The sequence below is a fragment of the Hylobates moloch genome, unplaced genomic scaffold, assembly GCF_009828535.3.
Source record: "Hylobates moloch isolate HMO894 unplaced genomic scaffold, HMol_V3 SCAFFOLD_15, whole genome shotgun sequence".
NCBI lineage: Eukaryota > Metazoa > Chordata > Mammalia > Primates > Hylobatidae > Hylobates > Hylobates moloch.
Window position 1 is genome coordinate 18,585,269 of NW_026652290.1, and position 22,710 is coordinate 18,607,978.

At 41.2% G+C, this 22,710-nt stretch overlaps 1 long non-coding RNA gene and 1 other non-coding gene across 2 annotated transcripts in view; one reads left to right on the forward strand and one right to left on the reverse strand.

Moving 5' to 3' along the window:
• LOC131381291 (uncharacterized) overlaps positions 1–22,710 on the reverse strand; it is a 26,689-nt gene continuing 3,979 nt past the window's right edge. The window contains exons 2-4 of the long non-coding RNA XR_009209928.1: positions 15,526–15,600; positions 14,430–14,508; positions 1–145 (exon numbers count right to left, since the gene is read on the reverse strand). This is a non-coding gene — a long non-coding RNA (uncharacterized LOC131381291). The remainder of the gene's footprint in view (positions 146–14,429; positions 14,509–15,525; positions 15,601–22,710) is intronic.
• LOC116484392 (small nucleolar RNA U13) lies at positions 4,026–4,129 on the forward strand. Its single transcript, XR_004252564.1, has one exon. It is a non-coding gene; the product is annotated as a small nucleolar RNA U13 (small nucleolar RNA).

Below are 22,710 nucleotides of genomic sequence, written 5' to 3' on the forward strand. Positions count from 1 at the left end.
CTGGGACCTTAAGAATCCAGCATGCAGAGAGTCCAGGCTGATCTTGACTCTCCATGTGGGCCCTCCCTGATGTGGAGCTGAACCAAACCTTGGCAAGCCGAGTACAAATTCAGTAATGCTGGAGCCTTCATAACCCATGTCTCTCCTGGGGAAAACAGCAGGGATTAGGAAAGACAGTGAAACCAACTTATCATCAAGTTCTATCACATGTGCATGGGTGGCCACAACTATGGGATCTCACTTAACGTCATCAAGGACATGAACTTGATATGGATTATGATTTTTTCAGTGTTACATGAAATCCTCAGCAAATTCACCTTCACCTTCTCCCTACTTACAGACTACTGCATCTAGCTCCTTCGGCAACAAAAATCTGGGCTGCCACCAACCTTATCACTGATGCTTCCTGGAGCTCATATTCTTGTCCTGAAGCCTTGCCAGGGATGTGATGTTGAGTCCAAGCAGGAAAGGTTCTCAGAACATTGCTGTCGGCTGAAAGGGACTGGCCTGTGACTGGCTGTCAGGCCATGATTTAATGGGTAGCAATGTGCCCCCTGCCTCTGCCTTCCTAAGAAATTCTACTCAATATCGTTCAGGAGGAAAATTGCTCTGTTCATTTCTTTTGTTTCTGCTCACATATTCTTCCACTGGCTTTGGAGCACTCTTGAGATTTTCCTTCTTTTCCCCTGTTCAGTAGTCTCCCTCACAGGCGAAGGATTGAGTCCTAAGACTCACTTTCTCCTTTCCATGACGGTAACTACTCTCTCTCTCCAATGTCAAACCAGAGAGACCCACGATTTAAGACAGGCCTTGCTGAGTCATTCACAGAGGGCTTTCCAAAGGGAGTAGCAGTTATGCCAAATGGGTGAGAACAAACCACTTCTGGTGCTCTCTGCTTTCATTTTTCTTTTTTTTTTTTTTCAAAACATCTTTGTTCAGTTTTTCAAAATGCAGTTCTCTAACCACCTGCATCCAATTCTCCTGGGACACCTGTGAAAATTGCAAATTCCTGTGCTTCACCCCAGACCAGACCTATTCAATCCAATCTCTGAGGGTGGAGCTTAAGACTCCAGGTTAAACAAGCACTCAAGCAGATTCCTAAGTACAAAGATTTGAGAACAACTGTTATAGGCTGAGAATTTTGATAATAAATTAACATCTGGTTTTATTTAATTCAGCCTCAAAATATCTCAGACTAGTGCAAGGCTAGAATTTTTCTTTTCTTTTCTTTTCTTTTCTTTCATTTTCTTATTTTCTTTCTTTTCTTTTCTTCTTAACAGCAAAAGGATTTCTTCAAATGTGATCTCAGCCAGAGCTGCTCTGGCTGGGGAGGGAAGTGGTAAGGATTGGTGTTCCACCCTCTGATTTCTGCCTCAGCAAACTTTCTCTCTTCCTGGCCCTGAAAAGCACAGATTTAGGGATTTGATAGGCCTGGTTTGAATCAAACACTCATCACTCATTTAGTTGAGCAAAGTGACCTTGGACAAGTTCAGACTAATGTTCTTCCTATAAATTGGGAACCATTAATAATAGCGAACACAGAGAGTTCTCTCGAGCATTCCCTTGACCTGAACGCACTCCCGTGGTTGGCTGGGTACCAAGGCCCATCAGACTGGAGCCCTCAGCTTTTGTCTCCTCAGTAGAGAAAAGGGTGGGGCATAACCTCAATCAAATACTGTTTAGATTTCTGCCACGTCAAAGGTTTATTCACTACAAAATTCTGTCCCTACAATCGCCAGCATTTCACATCTTTTCTGATAAGTTGGCCTAAGGAATGTTAGTGCTATTGGCTAAAATCTAGTGGCTAGTAATTGGCTTTTTTTTTTTTTTGTGACAGGGTCTCTCTCTGTCACCCAGGCTTGATGCAGTGGCACAATCATGGCTCACTGCAGCCTCAAACTCCCAGCCTCAGGCAATGCTCCTCCCTCAGCTTCCTGAGTAGTTGGGATCACAGGCACATGCCACCACACACAGCTAATTTTTTAAAAATGATTTGTAGAGATGGGGGTCTATGTTGCCCAGGCTGGTCTCGAACTCCTGGGTTCAAGCAATCCTCTTGACCTCCCAAAGTGCTTGGATTACAGGCATGAGCCACCATGCCCATAAAACTTTCTTAAATAAATACTAATCCATAGTGTCCAAAACACTTTTCTCTAAAAATAAAAAAAACTTGTTGTTTCAAAGCATTTGCTAAGACAGTATGTTGCTGCAGTTTTTCCAAAACGTCAATGAAGAAATCACTTTATCACTATCAAAAAGTGAGTGGTGTGTTTTACAGCTAATACAAGTGACATGGCTACCCTGTGAGGGATTATTTCTAAAGTGTGTTACTGGAGAGTTATTTCTGGACCTGCAGCTCACTCATACCAACAGCGTTAATACTCATACCTCAGCGTTAATACTCATACCTCAGCGTTAATGCTGAGAGCACGCACATGGCTAGCCTGGGCTGTCACCTAAGTTCTGTTCTCTTTTTCCTTTGGGCAAGTGAAAGGCAGAGAATACAACCTAAGTCATTAATTTCTTTTTTTTTTTTTTTTTTTTGAGATGAAGTCTCGCTCTGTCGCCCAGGCTGGAGTGCAGCGGCGCAATCTCGGCTCACTGCAAGCTCCGCCTCCCAGGTTCACGCCATTCTCCTGCCTCAGCCTCTCAGAGTAGCTTGGACTACAGGCGCCCGCCACCACGCCTGGCTAATTTTTTGTATTTTTTAGTAGAGACGGGGTTTCACTGTGGTCTCGATCTCCTGACCTTGTGATCCGCCCACCTCGGCCTCCCAAAGTGCTGGGATTACAAGCGTGACCCACCGCGCCCGGCCTAAGTCATTAATTTCTAAGATCTAAGTTTTAGTTAGTTGTTCAACCTTTTCATCCTTTTTAAAAAGACTATCAAGAGATCTGTTGATGTTTTCTTGTATAATTTAATTCATTTTTTGTTACATTTTTAAAATCACAAGTGCATCTTTGCTAATAATTTCAAGGGATATAAACATGTTCAAGCATTTTACATAGATCAAACAATTATTTTTCCTGTAAATTTAATTTTGAATGGTAAAATAGGGTTTTATTTGGCTATTTTTTAAAACACACACACACACACACACACACACACATACACAAATTACATATAATAGTTGACACTTGGTTTGTTTCCATACAACATTCCAGAGTTCATCCAAAAAAATGCTTGCATGAGATTTCCTCGGCTTTGGTGTCCCGAGGGCAGGAAGAATGTGCCCTCATTGCCTCGCGGAACTCCCAGCCTAGTAGTAACTCAATATATATTTACTAAACAGGATGAAGGAAGGGTTAATAATGAATACATGATGAAGCAAAGTAAATAGGCCTCAAAGCTTGAGGAACAGGGAGTTTTCTGAGCTCAGAATTGAAGGTAGAGGCCAGGTGTGGTGGCTCATGCCTGTAATCCCAGCACTTTGGGAGGCCGAGGCGGGTGGATCACTTAAGGGCAGGAGTTTGAGACCAGCCTTGTCAACATGGCAAAATCCTGTCTCTATCAAAATACAAAAATTAGTCAGCGTGGTGGCAGGCGCCTATAGTCTCAGCTACTCAGCAGGCTGAGATGGGAGAATCCCTTGAGCCCGGGAGGCAGAGGTTGTAGTGAGCCGTGATTACTCCACGGCGCTCCAGCCTGGGGGACAGAACGAGACTCCGTCAAAAAAAACAAAAACCAAAAAAAAACGGTGGATAGCCTGCCTGCTGTGGTGATCAAGCCTTATTCTAACCCGTTTTGTTGTGACTGGCTCAGATTTCACTACATGCTTGGGAAGTGGCAAGGGCTTAGAAGCAGACAATCTTAGGCTATGCAAGGAAGCCCTTACTGTATTCACAGACAGTGCTATCTCTGAGACATCTGAAGGACAGTCCTTGAAATTTAAGGAAATGGACCATGGTTCCTTAGTGACTTCAGCCTGAAAGACTAATCCCAACCCCAAGTAGTGAGCGCAAAGGTATTTGATGAACTTCAGCTGTCCTAACAGGACTATTTGCTTCAGAAATATTATCACCTGGATCCTTTTATGATTCATAAGCATGATGACTCGGTTTTCACACTCCTGTGTGAGATGTGCCTCCCTCTAACCTTATTACAACATTGACACCTTACTCATTTGATATGAACAAAATAATATTATCACCTGAACTTCAAGTGTGACTCCAGCAGCTGCTGTAAGCTTCTCTCAACTCTGGATCTAGTTTGTAGGACTAAATTAACCATGTGTAGTTTCTGGGCAATATAAGTAGGAAGTGGGTTTTGTTATTGTTATTATTATTATGCACTCTTGCTATAGTAAATATGATTTGTTTGTTTGTTGAGCTCCCACACATCTTGCAGGGTGTGCCAAGAATGCAAGGCCCTCAGCCCTCTTTACCCAGGACATTTCTCAGGTGTGGCTTTGCTGTGGCCAACCATGAAGGATGAGGTTGTGCCACTTGAAACAAAGAATAGGTGTGTTTATTGCTTCCTATAAAAGCAGCGTATTCCTTAAGCTCAGTGCTCCTTTGCTGTGAAGTGAACCTACTATGTGTGCACCATTCATCTGGGCCTGTGGTGTCACCCATCTGGGACTTGAGGACAAGGGGAACTTTGCAAACACGCTGATGCTCACACTATGTCATGAATAATAAAGTGCTTTGTCTCCGACCCAAGAGTCTATGTCTTCTACCAGTGTTCATGAAACAAGATGCTAACTTATTTACTTTTAAGTAGGGTAAAATCAAATCCCAGCTCCTTCAATTATGTGTTACTTTTATAATAGCAAATCAGTCGCTATGATTACAAAATTAGAAAATATTCTTTTCTAACAAATTGTTATTTCTTTCCACGATTCTATTGGTAGCCCTGATTAAAAAGCCCTGATATGTTTCTCTAAACAAAAGACAAAAAATGGGATTCTAAGTCATTATATTTAATACTTCATTTCAGATTTTAAAAAATACTGTATTTCTCAATCTTGTATTCCTCAGCTCTCAGCAAAATCCAATTTTCTAGTAAAAATAATTCTCCTGCTTAGACTGAGGGTGGGCCCTGCAGCCATCTCTTTCCATGGTTGACACCTGCAGTGAGCTCCCCATCTAGCCTCACATATGCCTGATAGTGGGCACTGGTCTCTGTCCATACACTGTGCATTCCTCATCCCCCATCCCTCATTATTCAGCGGCAGCTAAAGCTGCTAGTTTTCCTAGGTCCAGGGGCTTCAACCTTGCCTTCTCTAAACATCGACCTCTATTGTTTCTTCTCAGGGAGAAGCATCATCTTCTCAGGGTCCTAAAACTCATAAGCTCTGGACTTGAGTTAGAAGGTGGGTAGGAAGGAGGAACCCACCAACTCATATTTTTAGAAACTCGAAGGAGGCCTGCCTAGGGGTCAGCTTGGGGAATGCTAAAACCAATGAACCTCTATCTCAGCAAGTTACTCTGTAACATCCATACTCAATGTTTTATTCCTCAACTCCTGTGCCCTCCCTAAAAAGTAAAGGTAATAAATAAATACATAAAAACTGGCAATAAATGGAAACTAAACAGTTCCAACACTAAAAACTAAACAGTTCTCACAATAATGATATCATTCAAGTCTCTGGCACTACAGTTGACCTTGAACAATATGGGGGTTGGGACACCGACCCCCTCCCACACAGTTGAAAGTCTGTGTATAGGCCGGATGCGGTGGCTCACACCTGTAATCCCAGCACTTTGGGAGGCTGATGCAGGCAGATCACCTGAGGTTGGCAGTTCGAGACCAGCCTGACCAACATGGAGAAACCCCGTCTCTACTAAAAATACAAAATTAGCCAGGCGTGGTGGTGCATGCCTGTAATCCCAGCTACTCGGGAGGCTGAGGCAGGAGAATTGCTTGAACCTGGGAGGCGGAAGTTGCAGTGAGCCAAGATCATGTGCCATTGCACTCCAGCCTGGGCAACAAGAGTGAAACTCCGTCTCAAAAAAAAAAAAAAAAAAAGAAAAGAAAAAGAAAAAAGAAAATCTGTGTATAACTTTAGACTCCCCAAAAACTTTACTAATAGCCTTACTGATAACAACATGTAATTAACACATATTTCACATGTTAAAGGTATTATATACGGCATTCTTAAAGTAAGCTAGAGAAAAGAAAATGTGATTAAGAAAATCTTAAGGAAGAGAAAATACATTAAGTGGAAATGTATCATTATAAATGTCTTCATCCTCATCGTCTTCACGTGGAGTAGGCTGAGGAGATGGAGGAAGCAGAGGGGAGCTATCACAGGGGTGGCAGAGGGAGAAGAAAATTTGCATATAAGCGGACCCATACAGTTCAAAGAGTGATGTGGAAGGGAGCAATTATATATCCAAAGGCCAGTTTTCAGCTTCTGCTGCCTGAGCATCTCAGGACATCTTTGGCTGTCAGCCAGCCCTCTCCTACCACCTCGCTTTCATCAGCTCACTGCCTTCCTGACTCCCTTTGACTCTCTTTCAGACAGCTCCTTCTCTACATCCCTGCTGCTCATTTCAACCACATATCCCTTAGAAGTTGCTGTTCTCCAGGGCTCTGTCCTGACCCCTTCCTGTCTCACACACAGCCCCTCCTGGGTGGCCTCATCCAGATGGCTCCACTTGCTGCCCCTCTTTCCCAGGTCTGTCTCCTCAACTTCAGGCTCACTTCCAGCCCTCTAGTGGACTTCTTTCCTTGCGTGTGACAGACATGCACCCTAAGCTCAATGTTTCCAGCACACATGCAGCCTGTTCCCACAAATCTGCTCCTTCTCCCATCCCCTTTCTCAGCAGAAATGCCACCATCCACCAAATTCCCAGGAAGGAGTCTAGGGGCTTCCCTCATAACCTGTCAATCACCAGGGCTTGTTAATTCCCTGTCCTCAATGCCCACTTCTACCACCACTTCTCATTCAGCCCCAGGCACCTGAGTCCAGAGTACTGTCACATCTTGCAGGGATCACTGCCTCTACCTCTTAAATCAGCTCCCTAAGCTGCAGCTCCAGCCCATTCTCCACTCTGCAGTGACAGGAAACTTTCTGAGATGCAAGCCTGGCCTTGTCATCCTTTTTTAAAAAATTCCCTGAACACTCCTCAATGCCCTCCTGAAGAAGCTTACACTCATTATTATGACTTCCAAATTCCCTCATTCCCTAAACCCAGCCCACCTCCCACCCTCATTTTCTGCTCAGGTAGAATGCAAACAAATAAAGCAAGCTGGATTCCTGATTTTAAGACTTACAGTTGAGTAGGGGAGGAAAATGAAAAAGGAGCAAAACCACTGAAAATATATCCATCATGTGCACTAAATACTGTGAAAATAGAAAACAGGAATAACGGGAGACTCCATTTGGGAGGGTTGTCAGGGAGTTCGATTTGCTATTTCATGAGATTGAGAACCAGGAGGAGGAACAATCTAGGGAACCATTATAAGGATCTGATTTTGGTAATAAGGATATCTGTAATGCTTTTTTAAAGTATTTGCTGCTGGTTTAAAAATATATGTATATTGTTCAAAGCAGTAACCTTCAGCTTTCTACAAAACTTGTTGTCCAACATAATGAAGACTCCAGGATAACACAGTATTCTACATCATCTGTCTTCTAACTGGAGTCTCATGTATGGGGTGAGAGGGGAGGATAACATTCTCTAATTTCTTCTGATTAATCTTAACCTCTTCTGGCTTCCCTGGTTATATGTATACAGTATTATATCCTCAAGACTCAGTTCAAGTCTCCTTTCTTCTGAGAAACTTTCCTAACTGACCCTGCCTGGGCAAAATGCATTCCCACATGCTATGGCCGTCCACAGAACACACATCCTCCCAGCAATTATCATTTTGTATTATAATGTTGTCTTCAGAGAAAATTATTTCTCTTTGTCCACCTCTGTGACTAGCTTAGAGTAGGTACATGTTATTTATCTGCTGACTATGCGGAACACCCAACACATGTACTGTGTGACCTTTGCCAAGTCATTGCTCTTCTGTAATCCTCAGTTTTCTTGTCATTCCAGAATAACACAGCCTACAACGTGGTGGTAAGGCTTAACTGAGTATTGATGTAGTCTTAATAAGAATTGGGTTACTAAACAAAATACAATGGCATATCAAAACTTCCTATTTATGCTCCAATGTTTCTTCTCCAGCTTATCATCTCGGGTGGGTGGTGCCAGGCATTCAACTATAGAAAGAAACACTCTAAAGGGACTCTGTAGAAAAGCTACGGTGGATCCCCATCTTTTACCATGTACAAAAATCAACTCAAAATGGATTGACAACTTATATGTAAGATCTGAAACTATGAAACTACTAGAAGAAAACATTGGGGGGAACACTACTGGACACTGGTCTGGGCAAAGGTCTTTTGGGTAAGACCTCAAAAGCACAGGCAATAAAAACAAATATAGGCAAATGGGATTACATCAAACTAAAACGCTTCTGCATAGCAAAGGATACAATTAACAAAGTGAAGAGACAACCTACAGAATTGGAGAAAATAGGAACTCAAGTCAATAGCAAAAACCCCACAAATAATCCAGTTTTAAAATGGGCAAAAGACATGCATAGACATTTCTCAAAGAATATATACAAATGGCCAACAAATATATGAAAAAATGCTCAACATCACTATTCATCAGAAAAATATAAATCAAAACCACAATGAGATATCATCTCACCTCAGTTAGAATGCTTATTATCAACAAGACAAAAAATAATGGATGCTGGTGAGGATGCAGAGAAGGGAATCCCAGTGCTGTTGGTGGGCAGTACAGCACTGTGGAGAACAGTATGCAGGTTCCTCAACAAACTAAAAACAGAACTATCATAAAATCCCATGATCCTTCTGCTGAGTGTATAACCAAAAGAAAAAAGATCAATATATCAAAGAGATATCTGCACTCCCATGTTTATTGCACCACTATTAACAATAATCAAGATATAGAATAAGCTTAAGTGTCCATCAATGGATGAATGGATAAAGAAAATGTGATATACATACACAATGGAACTCTATTCAATCATGAAAAAGAATAAAATTATCTCATTTGCAGCAACATGAATGGAACTGGAGGTTATTATATTAAGTAAAATAATCCAGGCAGAGAAATACAAATATCACATATTATCACCATATGTGGGAGCTAAAAAGGTGGGTCTCATCGAGGTAGTGCATAGACTGGTGGTTACCAGAGGCTGGGACAGGGTATGTGTGTTGAGGGAGCAGGGAGACACAGAAAAGTTGGCTGAGGGGTATAAAAATACAGTTATATAGAAGGGATAAGTTCTAGTATTCAATAGTACAGTGGAGAAACTACAGTTAACAATAATTTACTGTATATTTCAAAATGGCTCGAAGAGAATTGTAATGTTCCCAACATAAAGGTAAATGTTTGAGGTGACGGATATCCCAACTACCTTGATCTGATCATTACATGTTGTGTAAGTGTATCAAAATATCACACGTATCCCCAAAATATATACTATGATGTCCCAATTTTTAAAAGAAAGGAGAGAGAGAGACTTTTTAAAAAGGGAAGAAAGAGAAAAGCTAGAGGGGACCTAGACCGTCCAGCATTGCTGTGTGGTGCCGTGGCCACCAGAGGACAGCCTAACCACACATGCTGTGGAACTCTGCCTTCCGGCGCCCTGAGGGTGCAATGTTTTCCACACAGCTGAGAACATTTTTTTTTCTTCCAGCCACGTGAAGGAAAATCATTGTCAAATAGATTACATTATCTCCTACCCATTACAAGTTGATTGTTATAACTGCTTCCTGTGAGTTAGTCTCACCATTTTCTGTCATTGTAGGTATCTGCTTAATATGAAATCAATGCATCTTTTTAGTCATTTTGTAGAGAAAACTGCAAAGGAAGTAAGAACTATCATAGTCAGTGCATTTGTGTTTTTATTTTATTTTTTAAAATTTATTTTATTTATTTATTTTTTTGAGATGGAGTCTTGCTCTGTCGCCCAGGCTGGCATGCTAAGTGGTGCGATCTCGGCTCACTGCCACCTCCACCTCCTAGGTTCAAGTGATTCTCCTGTCTCAGCCTCCTAAGTAGCTGGGATTACAGGTGCGCCACCATGCCCTGCTAATTTTGTATTTTTAGTAGAGACGGGGTTTCACTATGTTGGTCTCAAACTCCTGACCTTGTGATCTGCCTACCTCGGCCTCCCAAAATGCTGGGATTACAGGTGTGAGCCACCATGCTCGGCTGTGTTTTTAAAATAGTGTATTGCTTTTCATTGTAAAACCAAAATGTACCTATTACAGAAAATGTAGCTAGAAAAATTGAAAAAGCAGGAAACACGCTTAATCTCACCACCCCATCTATGCTTTGTTACTCATGATGGTTGATCTGGAGACATCAGCGGTAACTATCAATATTGGCAAAATCAACAGCTGATGTTCAGGCAGTATGTGTAAGACCTCTCTGGTGAGGCAGTGGACGCTCCTCTTGCATTCTGGGCCCCGTTGCCTGATTTGGAATTGTGAGGCTCACTGCAGGCTCTTGTTCCAGCTTCCTCCCCATATACATACCCAGGGCTCTCACTGAAGGGTCATCCAGTCGCTCTGAACCCAGTAAGAATTGTCCCTGAGAGCACCCAAAGATTTTCCTGTCTTCTCCCATCAAGCTTCCAATCGGAATGGATTTGCTGTTATTTCAGGGCCCTGTTGTTACATATGGGCCCTGAGGTCCTATGGTCATATGGGCAGAGACCACAGCTCATCCCACCTGAAGGCTGCTCAGGGGCGGAAAGTCTTCTTCATTCAATTCCTTCAGTCTACAGGAGTTTCCTGAGACACTTTTTTGTGCTGGGGGCTGGGACATAGCAGCAACTGAAAAAAATGTCAATATCTGCACTCCACAAACTTACAACCTCTTGGTAGAAAGATAAGTATAAAATTATCACCACACAGTGACAAAGAATAGAAAGAAAAAGCCCAGGATGCCATGAGAAAGTAGAAGGGGGGTGACTCTAATTCAGGGTGCCACGGAAGGCTGTTGTAGAAGGTGACTTATACTGAGACCCAGACGGCAGCATACAGGAAAAGGAGAGTGATCCAGGCAGAAGAAACTCTACATCACAGCACAACTGCAAGCCAGGGTAGTCGGAGTGTGGTGAGCGGGTAAGAAGGGAGAGATGAGCTACGGACGTGGAGAGAGCCCTGGCCATGGAGAGCCTTTGCTGATGTATGATTTTCTCTAGGTGCAGAGGGAGGCCAGCAGAGTGGTGGAGGAGAAGCCCAAAATGACTTTACTGGAAAACCCACTAACAAAATAAGTAAAGAAAGAAACTCAACAGTTTCTCTGTATATGACCATTATAGGTGGTAATTGGTCAGCTCACATTCTCTCCCTCTTATTTATTCCAAGAAAACAACAAAATCATCCATGACAAGTAGCAGCTGCCAAAAAGGAAGCCTCATGCTCAGCGGAATGTGAAATTAGCTGCTTCAGGCACAATGCCCTGAATAGGGAAATGGGAGACTGAATGGGCTCACCATCGGTATGAGCTCCACACCCATCATTGTCTTTGTGCTGTTTTACAATTCTGTACATCGTAGAAAACTGATAGTAACACAGTGATTCTTGCCCGGTGGAAACAAATAGTATTCAGCGGCAGGGCATGGTGGCTCATGCCTGTAATCCCAGCACTTTGGGAGGCTAAGGTGGGCAGATCACTTGAGGCTAGGAGTTCAAGACCAGCCTGGCCAACATGGTGAAATCCTGTCTCTACTAAATTTTTGTACTAAAAATACAAAAATTAGCCAGATATGGTGGTGTGCACCTGTAGAGCCAGCTACTTGGGAAGCTGAGGCAGAGAATTGCTTGAACCCGGGAGGCAGAGATTACAGTGAGCCACCGTACTACAGCCTGGGCAATAGAACAAAACTTCATCAAAATAAAGAAAGAAAAAGAGAGAGAGAAAGAAAGAAAGATGGAAGGAAGGAAGAAAGGAGAAAAAAAGACAAATAATATTCAGTGGAATGCAATGATTGACCCGTGGCATCCATTTGTGAATTTCTTTCAGCACTCTTTTTCTGAGTATAAATCTGGGAAACTGGCTGGGCACGGTGGCTCATGCCTATAATCCCAATGCTTTGGAAGGCTGAGGCGGGCGGATCACCTGAGGTCGGGAGTTCAAGACCAGCTTGACCAACATGGAGAAACCCCATCTCTACTAAAAATACAAAATTAGCCGGGCGTGGTGGTGCATGCCTGTAATCTCAGGTACTCTGGAGGCTGAGCCAGGAGGCTTGAACCCGGGAGGCGGAGGTCGTGGTGAGCCAAGGTCATGCCATTGCACTCTAGCCTGGGCAACAGAGCGAGACTCTGTCTCAAAAAAAAGAAAGAAAGAAACAATCGTGATAAGACCCATAGCAGTCAGAAAGTTTCTTTTTGATGTGGAAGAGACAGTCTTTTCAACAAATGTTGCTGGGTAAACTGGATATCCACATGCAAATGAATAAAGTAGGACCCTTATCTTATACTCTAGAAAAATTAGCTCAAAATGGATCAAAATCCTAACTGTAAGAGCTGTAACTATAAAACTCTTAGGAGAAAACATAGGGAAAAAGCTTCATGACATTGCATTTGGCAATGACTTCTTAGATATGATACCAAAAGCAAAAAAAAAAAAAAGATGAATTGTACTTCATCAAAATTTAAAACTTTGGTACAACAAAGGAAACTATCAAGAGAGTAAAGAGACAACCCACAGAATAAGAGAAAATATTTGCAAAACATGTATCTGATAAAGTATTAATATCCAGAATATATATTATATAAAAAATATAAATTAAACCACAATGAATTACCACTTCACACCCATTAGGATGGCTATTCTAAAAAAAATGGAAAATAACTAGTGTTAGTGAGCATGTGGAGAAACTGGAAACTTCCTATATTGTTGGCAAAATTATAAAATGGTGCAGCCACTGTGGAAAAGTTTGGTGGTTCCTCAAATAATTAAACAGAATTACCGTATGATACAGCAATTCACTCAGGGTATATGCCTAAAAGAATGAAAAGAAGAGACTCAAACAGGCACTTCTACACCCATGTTCATAGCTTCATTATTCAAAATAGCTAAAAGGTAAAGACAAGCCAAATGTTTGTCAACAAATGAATGGATAAACAAAATGTAATATACAATACAGTATTATTCAGCCTTAAAAAAGAAGAAAATTCTGGCATATACTGCAACATGGATGAACCTTGAAAACATTACACTAAGTGACGAAACCCAGATGCAAAGGACCACACAGTATATGAATCTGTATGATGCCACTTATATGACATAAAGAGAATAAAAATTACAAGGGGCTGGGGAGAGAGGGTAATGGGGAGCTATTTAATGACTACAGAGTTTCTGATGGGGGTGATCAAAAATTCTGGAGAGGGGTGGTAGTGATGGTTGTACAATTGAATTGTCACTGACATGTGCACTTAAAATGATTAAAGTGGTAAATTTTATGCTATGCATATTTTACCACAATAAAAAATAATAAAAACAGAAATGAAAGAAATTGATATGTCATTGGCATAGGAAAAGACAAAGCGAAAAAACCACATACACACAAAAGTCCAGGCAAGACTCAAATAGTTATGGAGATAAATAAATGTCCAAGATTGTATTTTACATAAGTAGGGAAAGGATGTTCAGCCCATATATGAAGATTCACCCCTGTGTACCAAAAAACACAACAATCAAGAGAATTAGTCATACCTAATTAGATAGATTAACAAAAAAGAGAAAGCTCAAGAAGTGGCAGCTGTCACTACACAACACCACACCGCAGCCCCACACTTAGGAGGAAGCACTGCAGCCCATCATCATGGTTTCTATCACCCTACAAGTCCAGGAACAACTTTTATAGCAGCATATGTCAGAAGCAATCTCTAAAAGTGTAGGCATAATTGATACGAATCCTACTAGGTTGCATTTTTTTAGATACACATTTCACTAAGGGTTAGCTGGTTGCAATCTCACTATTTTGGAAAAAAATGTTGTCAGAGACCCTTCTAGAAAATTCCTTGAGCAACGGAAAGTTTATTAGAAAGAATTATAGACTTTGGCACATGCCTGTAGTCCCAGTTACTTGGGAGGCTGAGGCAGGACAATCGTTTGAATCGGGGGGGGCAGACCTTGCAGTGAGCTGAGATCGTGCCACTGCACTCCAGCCTGGCGTCAGTGAGACTCCATTTGAAGAAAAAAAAAGAAAGAAAGAATGATAGACTTTATTAAGTAAAATTTTATAAAGTTTACCCCAACAGCCAATTGCAAGTGATTATCAAGAAATATAATTGATATTTCTCTGGGTAAGTTCGTAGGAGAGGACGTACAAATAAATGTGACATTGGGAATAGAACTTTGTGATTAATAAATATTTGAAGTCTAAAAACTCCATCTAAATAACAATGAATTGATGCTATTACTCACCCCTTTCCTCTGCACAGACAGAAGCTGTAGGACTCTGTTGGGTGGGCCTTGGCAGCACTTCTAAATGAATGCCTTTCTACTGTAAAATAAAATTCCAAATGCATTTCAATACAAAGATTTGTAGGTTAAGCCCTAGTACATGTCTTGCCTGGGAGCTTAATCATTCCCAGAAATGGGTGCTTTTGCCCTTGGTTGCCTATATTTATAGGTGTAATTAAGAATATATGTTATTTATGATTTTATCATAATTTATATCACCATAATTATCATAAAAGTGATATATAGATCCAGTTAATTATTCTGTCACAGTTTTTTGTATTATTGAATTGCCACATTCGGGTTAGTCATTCCCATTATAATGCATACTGTTTTTTTTTTCCCCGAGATTTCGTGGAACAATTGAATGAACACTTCTGGCGTGACTGTCATCCACTAGAACATTTCAGAGCTCCTGGTGAGTTTATATTTAGTATGAATAAGATGTAGAGCAGCTGGGTTAAAATGTTATAATTTATGTTTCCTCCACTTGACATCATCAATCTTTCAATATTTTTTCCAGTCAATGGTGTAATTTCTGAATATTAATCATTTATGTCTTCTACAATTTGAAAGAAATGTTTCCAAGTTGATCACTGGTGTTTTATGTATTTATTTAATTTATTTTTTGAGACAGGCTCTTGCTTTGTCATCCAGGCTGGAGTGCAGTGGTGCGATCTCGGCTCACTGAAACCTCCGCCTCCCAGGTTCAAGCGATTCTCCTGCCTCAGCCTCCCGAGTAGCTGAGACTACAGGCATGTGCCACCGTGCCCGGCTAATCTTTGTATTTTTGGTAGAAACGAGGTTTTGCCATGTTGGTCAGGCTGGTCTCAAACTCCTGATCTCACATGATCCACCCACCTCGGCCTCTCAAAGTGCTGGGATACAGGCATGAGCCACTGCACTCGGCAATCATTAGTGTTTTAAATTTGTTTATGATATCTGTTTTTCACCTAGAAGATTTCAGTGGTAATGGGGTCAAACTTATCAATCTCTCTCTTCATGGCTTTAAGGTTTTTTCATTCTATTAAAGAAGACATTACAATTTATTTTTACTTACAATGTCTTGCATGTTTTTTTCTCATAGTTATTTCTTTATTCCATCCAAAAGTTTTCATTTTTCGAAATGCAGTATCTAGAATAGATCATTAAAAGGTTCATAGTCAAACAATACAAAAATGCATACAGTGAAAGTGCTAGCTCCAACCTTGTTTCTTCTTTTTCTAAGCCTTTTCTATCCTATGGAAGGTAAGTTCTTTCATTTGTGGGATATATATATATATATGTATATATATAATTCTGATATATATATAATTCTGATATATATATTCTTATATATATAATATTCTTCCAGAAGTTCTTTATGCATATCAAGTGAATAGAAATATAAGATACTGATTTTCCAAAATTGTGAAGTGTGGATCAATCCATATTTTTTTCCACCAGATATCTAATCGTCTGAACATCGTTTTTCCATCCTTTCCACATTTATTTTATTTTATTTATTTATTTATTATTTATTATTTTTTATTTTTTGAGACAGAGTCTTGCTCTGTCGCCCAGGCTGGAGTGCAGTGGCGTGATCTCGGCTCACTGCAAGCTCTGCCTCCCGGGTTCACGCCACTCTCCTGCCTCAGCCTCCCGAGTAGCTAGGACTACAGGCGCCCGCCAACACGCCTGGCTAATTTTTTGTACTTTTAGTAGAGACGGGGTTTCACCGTGTTAGCCAGGATGGTCTCGATCTCCTGACCTCGTGATCCACCCGCCTCGGCCTCCCAAAGTGCTGGGATTACAGGCTTGAGCCACCGTGCCCGGCCTTATTTATTATTATTATTATTTGAGACAGAGTCTCACTCTGTCACCCAGGGTAGAGTGCAGTGACACAGTCTCAGCTCACTGCAAACTCTGCCTCCCCAATTCAAGCCATTCTGTGCCTCAGCCTCCCAAAGTTCTGGGATTACAGGTGTGTGCCATGACGCCCAGCTAATTTTTGGCATTCCCTCGGAGTCAGCCAGCAATGGAACAAGAGGGTGAACAAGACAGAAGTCACAGTCTTTTTGTTACCTAATCTCACAAGTAAGAGCTGAGTTTTCGCCATGTTGGCCAGGCTGATCTTAAACTCCTGGCCTTAAGTGATCCAACAGCGTCAGCCTCCCAAAGTGCTGGGATTACAAGCGTGAGCCACTGCACCTGGCCTCCATATTGATTTTAAGTGCCAGTTTACTCACATCATAAATTCTCATACACATGTGTAACTGTTTTAAATTGGTTTTTTAAAATTTTTATTCCTATTTCCTCCTTCCTGTGTCAATAACATATTTTTTCTTGTTCCTTTTTTCCAGGTTTGCTCCTCTGTGAAGCAATGGAACAGACTGTTTCCAGGCCAGATACTTACTTAGTTACAACCCTGCAGAATTCGGCCCCATTCATACTTTTAAACTCAGATCAGATAATCAGACCACATCACCAGCTCCCACTCCCTTGATCCCCATATTCCTACTGTACTCTATGCCTCTCTCTCCCTATTTAGCAGGTAATGTCAGTCTTTCCTTTATACTATGGCATCCTATTATGAAGACACTTGAATTATCAACTTTGTATCTCCAGGATCTAGCCCAGTGCCTGGCACATGGTAGGTGAACAATAAAAACTTGTTAAATAAGAATAGAAGGCTAACTGACCAAATGAATAAATGAATGAATGAAAGAGTGATTGAGAAAAATCTGCTCTACCTTCCCTTGCCATCATAGACTGTCTCTTCTCACATTTCACTTCCATCACCATCGTGGTCTTCCCCACTGTCCCTCTCTCCTATACTTGCCATCAGCGTGTGATTAATTATCCACAAGAACGGGCTGTATTTCATACAAGGCCTACATCCATTTCTGACTAGGGCCCAAAGTCCAAATCTGGGTAAAAATCCTAGTCAGCTCAAGATATTCACCAAGAAAAAAAGAAAATAAATATTTCTTACTAAGTTGAGGATGGGCTGGAGAGAGCTCACAAATACTAAGAATATTTTAGTATTACATATGTAATTTAAAAATATAAAAGGCTAGCAAATATGAACTGTTATGGCATTGTTATTTAATAGTCATTGCAATGAAATACTGGCTAGCTTGTAGAAAAAAAATTATACTTTCGTACATTTGAATATGAAAACTATTTTGTGGCAGGCAGCTTGTAAGATGACCTCCAATAATCCCCACTTCCTCATATTTATGGCCTTGGGGTCCATTTCACTTCAGTGTGGGCCGGACCTAGTGACTTGTTTCTAACGAACAGAATCACGGTAACAGTGATGGCACGTTGCTTCTGAGATTAGGTAAAAAAAAAAGACTGTGACTTCTGTCTTGTTCACCCTCTTGTTCCATTGCTGGCTCACTCCAAGGGAAGCCAGGTACCTGTTATGAGCTGCCCTGTGGAAAGGTCCATATGGCAAGGAACCAATGTCCCGAGCCAACAGCCAGCAAGGCTGCTTCTAGCCACAGGAATGAGCTGGCAAGCAGACCTTCCCTTAGTTGAGCCTTGAGTTGACTATAGCCCCAGCCAACCTCTTGATTGCAGCATCGTGAAAGACCTGGAGTCAAAATCACTCCGCTAAGTCACTTCTGGATTTCTGACCCACAGAACCATTCAATAATAAATGTTTGTTGTTTTAAGCTGCTTAATTTAGGAGCAATTTATTAAATAGTAATAGATAGTGAATAAAGGAGTTTATGTGTGGTGGGGGTGAGCTTATGAGGCAACATGAAGTTCCTTCATCCAGGCAAAATATATACTTCAAGGCCTCACAGATAATATTGACTTTGGATAATCTGTCATGGCCCTGGGTCTGACTTTTGATTTTGGAAGCCCAGAACTTGATTTCCAGCACAGCATGAAATAGATACATCACTGGCCGGGCGCGGTGGCTCACGCTTGTAATCCCAGCACTTTGGGAGGCCGAGGCGGGTGGATCACGAGGTCAGGAGATCGAGACCACGGTGAAACCCCGTCTCTACTAAAAATACAAAAAATTAGCCGGGCGTGGTGGCGGGCGCCTGTAGTCCCAGCTACTCGGAGAGGCTGAGGCAAGAGAATGGCGTGAACCCGGGAGGCGGAGCTTGCAGTGAGCCGAGATTGCGCCACTGCACTCCAGCCTGGGTGACAGAGCGAGACTCTGTCTCAAAAAAAAAAAAAAAAAAAAAAAAAGAAATAGATACATCATTTAGGGCAGACTTACATGAACCAAATTTATGAAATTGATATGACAAAACTAAATGCTAGTTTATTAACTTCTAAGTGAACAAAAAATAATATGCTGACCAGAATACCAGAACATTTATGTCTTTGTGACCACCACTTTCTCTCTCTGAAGGCAAAATTTAATGTCAAATATGGAAGGGGTTGCTTGATGAACACAGAACAAAGGGAGTTTAATATAGGTTTCAAGTGTTTATTGGCAACAAGCTAAGTCTCCTATTAGGGATGATTTCATCAATGGAATCCGACAACTTAACAACTGTTGTCTACGACTTCCTTCATTTATGTCTGCCCCAGGATAGACTCACCAGTGGGCCTGGAAATTCCCCAAATTACTTGGCTAAGGCTCCTTCCTTTTCTGGCTGGGCACTGGCCAACTTTTCATGTTGTAACTGGTTTTCCAGACTACCATTATGACTAACCCCTCTTTGGAATGAGAGATTTCTTCTTCTTCCTTCTTATTCTTTTTTCTTCTTTCTTTTTCTTTCCTCCTCCTCCTCCTCCTCTACCTCCTCCCCCTTCTCCTCTTCCTCCTCCTCCTCCTTCTCCTCTTCCTCCTCCTCCCTCCTTCCCTCCCTCCCTTCTTTGGAATGAGAGATTTCTTTTTTTTCTTCCTCCTCCTCCTTCTCCTCCCCCTTCTTTGGAATGAGAGATTTCTTCTTCTTCTTCCTTCTTCTTTTTTCTTCTTTCTTTCCCCCTCTCCCTCACTCCTCCTCCATCTCCCTCCTCCTCCTCCCTCTTTGGAATGAGATGTTTCTTCTTCTTCCTTCTTCTTTCTTTTTTCCTCCTCCTCCTCCTCCTTCTCCTCCTCCTCCTTTCTCCTCCCTCCTCCTCCCTCTTTGGAATGAGAGATTTCTTCTTCCTTCTTTTCTTCTTTCTTTCTTTCTTCCTCCTCCTCCTCCTCCTCCTCCTCCATTTAGCAGCTAGCAAGGCAGAGTGGCTCACAAGTGTAATCCCAACACTTTGGGAGACCTAGGCAGGTGAATCACTTGAACCTAGAAGTTTAAGCCTGAGGAACAAGATGAAACTTTGCCTCTACTAAAAATGCAAGAATTAGCCAGGTGTAGTTGTGTGCACCTGTAATCCCAGCTACTTGGGAGGCTGAGGTACAAGAATCATTTGAACCCAGGAGGTGGAGGCTGCAGTGAGCCAAGATCATGCCACTGCACTCCAACCTGGGCAACAGAGCAAGACTCTGTCTCCTCACAGAAAAATAAAATAAAAATTAAAAAAAAAAAATCAGTGGGCTGGGCGCGGTGGCTCACGCCTGTAATCCCAGCACTTTGGGAGGCCGAGGACAGCGGATCATGAGGTCAGGAGATCGAGACCACGGTGAAACCCCGTCTCTACTAAAAATACAAAAAATTAGCCGGGTGTGGTGGCGGGCGCCTGTAGTCCCAGCTACTCGGGAGGCTGAGGCAGGAGAATGGCGTGAACCTGTGAGGCGGAGGTTGCAGTGAGCCGAGATCGCACCACTGGACTCCAGCCTGGGCGACAGAGCGAGACTCCATCTCAAAAAACAAAAACAAACAAACAAAAAAATTAGTGGCTAGATGTCTATCTAAATGTGTGGATTTGTTACTTGGATATATTGGGTGATGCTGAGGTTTGGGCTTCTGTTAATCCCATCACCCAAATAGTGAACACAGTACCCAATAGATACTTTTTCAGCCCTTGTCCCCCTCACACCCTCCCCACTGTTGGAATACTCAGTGTCTATTGTTCCCATCTTTATGTCCCTGAGTACCCATTTAGCTCCCTCTTAGAAGTGAGAATATTCAGTATTTGGTTTTCTGTTTCAGTGTTAATTCACTGAGGATAATGGCCCCCTGCATCTATGTACCTGAAAAGGACATGATTTCATTCTTTTTATGGCTGTGTAGTATTCCATGGCATATATGTACATTTCTTTTTCTGATCCACCATTGGTGGGCACCTGGTTTGATTCCATGTCTTTGCTATTGTGAAGAATGCTGCAATGAACATATGAGTGCATAAGTCTTTTTGGTAGAATGATTTTTATTTTTATTTATTGTTTATTTTTTTGAGACAGAGTCTCACTCTGTCACCTAGGCTGGATTGCAGTGGCGCAATCTCAGCTCACTGCAAGCTCCGCCCACTGGGTTCACGTCATTCTCCTGCCTCAGCCTCCTGAGTAGCTGTGACTACAGGCGCCTGCCACCACACCCGGCTAATTTTTGGTATTTTTAGTAGAGATGGGGTTTCATCGTGTTAGCCAGGATGGTCTCAATCTCCTGACCTCGTGATCCGCCCACCTCAGCCTCCCAAAGTGCTGGGATTACAGGCGTGAGCCGCCGCGCCCAGCCGGTAGAATGATTTATTTTCATTAGAGTATATACCCAGTAATGGAATTCCTGGGTCAAATGGTAATTCTATTTTTAGTTTTTTTAAATCTCCAAACTACTTTCCACAGGGGCTTAACTAATTTATTAACCAACACTGGGTGTTTCTTTTCCTTCAGTCTTGCCAACATCTGTTATTTTTTTACTTTTTAATAATGGCCATTCTGACTGGTGTGAAAATGGTATCTCATTTGGTTTTGTCTGATGGTTAGTAATGTTGAGCATTTTTTTATATATTTGTTGGATGCTTATATGTCTTCTTTTGAGAAGTGTCTGTTCATGTCCTTTCCCCACTTTTTAATGGTGTTTTTTTTCTTGTTCAATTATGTAAATTTCTTATGGATTCTGAATATGAATTAGACCTTTTTCAGATGCATAGTTTACAAATATTTTCTCCCATTCTGTAAGATGTCTGTTTACTCTGTTGTGCAGAAGCTCTTTATTTAGGTCTCAATTGTCAATTTTTGTTGTTTGCTGCATTTGCTTTTTAGACTTAATCATAAATTCTATGTCTAGGCAAATGTCCAGAAGAGTATACCCTAGGCTTTATTCTAGGATTTTTGTAGTTTGAGGTCATACATGTAAGTCTTTAACCCATTTGGAGTTAATTTTTGTATGTGGTGAGAGGTAGTGGTCTAGTTTCATTCTTCAGCATATGGTCAGTCAGTTTTCCCAGCACCATTTATTGAATAGGATGTCATCTCCCCACTGCTAATTTTTGTAGACTCTGTTGAAGATTAGTTGGTTGTAGGTATGCGGCTTTATTTGTAGGTTCTCTATTGTGTTCCATTGGTCTGTTTGTTTCTTCTTATACCAGTCCCATGCTGTTTTGGATACAGTAGCCTTGTAGTATAATGTGAAGTCAGATCATGTCATTCTTCCTGCTTTACTCTGTTTGCTTAGGATTGCTTTGGCTATTTGGACTCTTTCTAAGTTCCATATGAATTTTAGAATTTTTTTTTCTAGTTCTGTGAAAAATGGTAGTAATTTAATAGGAATGTCGTTGAATATGTAAATTGCTTTGGGCAGTATGGACATTTTAGTGACACTGATTCTTCCATGAGCATGGAATGTTTTTCCATTTGTTTGTGTCATCTATAATTTATTTCAGCAGTGTTTTGTAGTTCTTGTTGTAGAGATTTCATCTCCTTCGTTAGATGTATTCCTAGGTATTTTATGTTTTTGGTGGCTATTGTAAATGGGACTGCATTCTTGATTTGGTTCTCAGCTTGAACACTGTTGGTGTATAGACATACTACTGATTTTTGCATATTAATTTTGTATCCTGAAACTTTACTGAAGTTGTTTATCAGGTCTAGGTGTCTTTTGGTAGCATCTTTAGGGTTTTCTAGGTATAGGAGATTCTTTTTTTGGATGTGTTAATACATGAATCAGATTATAGTTTCCTCTTGCTGGCATCTTTAAAATGAGTTTTATAAAAAGCTTTTTTTTTTTTAATTAGGTGAAGGATATGTTAATTAGCTCAGCTGTGGTAATCATTTCACATTGCATACATATATCAAATCATCATGTTGTACACTTTAAATATATACAAATTTTATCTTTCAATCATGTCTCAATAAAGTTGGAAAATAAGAATTTATTACGATCTATACATTTATCCGCAAACTTTATGC